This window comes from Poromitra crassiceps (assembly GCF_964638095.1).
Source record: "Poromitra crassiceps genome assembly, chromosome: 8".
Classification (NCBI taxonomy): Eukaryota; Metazoa; Chordata; class Actinopteri; order Beryciformes; family Melamphaidae; genus Poromitra; species Poromitra crassiceps.
This window is the reverse complement of record NC_139629.1, coordinates 2,447,835-2,449,472: the sequence shown is the minus strand read 5'-3', so window position 1 is coordinate 2,449,472 and position 1,638 is coordinate 2,447,835. Positions and strand designations below refer to the sequence as shown.

At 38.4% G+C, this 1,638-nt stretch overlaps 1 pseudogene across 1 annotated transcript; it reads right to left on the bottom strand.

Moving 5' to 3' along the window:
- Positions 1-204: 204 nt before the first annotated feature.
- Positions 205-1,312, bottom strand: LOC310781844 (thioredoxin-like protein 4A pseudogene; annotated as a pseudogene). The gene is made up of 2 exons (XR_014554058.1): positions 1,183-1,312; positions 205-937 (listed from the first exon to the last, which is right to left on the bottom strand). The product of XR_014554058.1 is annotated as a thioredoxin-like protein 4A pseudogene (transcript).
- Between the last annotated feature and the right edge of the window lie 326 nt (positions 1,313-1,638).

Below are 1,638 nucleotides of genomic sequence, written 5' to 3'. Positions count from 1 at the left end.
TCTTAGTCTATTTTTTATGCATCTTCAGTTTTTCCTGTCAAGTAAACAGTTTTGCCAGAAACTCAATTGAATGGTTTCTCTCCTGTATAACTTCTCATGTGTCTCTTCAGAGACTTGTTCAACTGAACTACTTTCCACACATTGAACTTCAACAAACAAAGACGTTTCTTTGTCTACTTTTGAAAAAAAAAAGAAAATTTTTTTTTTTTTTTTTTTTTCACGATATGAGATTTCATCTCAACGATACATATCGTGACGTTTTACTATCGCGAAATTTCGTGGGACGATATATTGTGACACCCCTAGTAATAACATTTATTGACAAAATAAGAAAATTGTCCTGTTTCACCGGGGATGAGGAAAACGTGAGTGAAAAAAAAGTTGGTTTTCCTTGACTTCTGCCACATATAATCTATTTGCCATCACATGTCACAACATAAGAGGAAAACAACTGGACTCCCCAAAAAATGGAAGAAAAAAAATCAATATCTGTATTTTGTAGAATAATCCTTAGGCGATACCACCAGACCTCTTCCTTTCCTTGCCCCTCGGTAAACTGTTTCAACAATGTCTATCATCTCCTGCTTGTTCTCCATGGTCCAGTTGATCTTGTTGTTGTTGCCAGTGCCCAAATCAATCATGATGTGTTTGTTCCTGAAGAAGAACATGAGGGTGCAGGGGTCGTACAGCTCGTACATCTTGTTGAAGTCAGGCACCTCTGTGATGTCCACCAGGTACATGACTGCAAAGTTCTTCACCTTTTCAGCTATGCTGTAGAGTACTTCGTCCATCTTCATACATGTCGGGTCCCAGTCGTGGCCAAAGCGGATGACCAAAACTCTGTCCTCCTCGGACAGAATGGCCTGGTCAACCTGCCAGCCATTGTGGAGATGTGGGAGCATGTACGACATCTTGATCCCGCACTGTTCTTTCCTCACTGTGGAAAAACAACACTTGTTATAGTGCGTGATGATACGGTGATTCACGTCGGGGAAGCGAAAGTTAAATGCAGATTTATCTTATATTATAACGTTAGTGATCTGATGGTGACCAAGTTAGCCAGCTAACGTTATCGGACAGCCGTGAGCTAAAGCTAGGATAACGTTAGCTGGGCATTCAGAAAGAGCACGGATGACAATTTTAAATTAGGAAACTAGTATATTATTGAGATACGGCACCTACCGTAAAGAAACAGCTAACGCTATACAGGCTGATAAACAGTGATTTGTCTGGGAGGAAAAAATATATAGTATAAGATACTATAAGGCACAACAATCTGTTAGCCAGTGTCAAATGAGCAGGAATTTCTGAGCAGGAATTTCTTACTTCCGGTCAGGATTTTTCAGAATAAAAGCGATCATTCAAACTCGATAAAATACACAAATTTAAGTGATATCACACAAATTGAATAACAATACACATGGAAAAGGTTATATTCCATTTAGATCTATATATCCTTTGGTATTGTAGTACTAACTACTTCTATATTATTATATTAAGCTTGCTCCAATCAGTCAGAACACAATGAAAACGCTCCGATTTTGAATAAAGATTAAAAATCTAAAGTCAATTGTTCCAGGGCAAACTCACTTGATCCATGTAGAGACATAGCCCAGCTATCATAAGGAAGTCATCTTG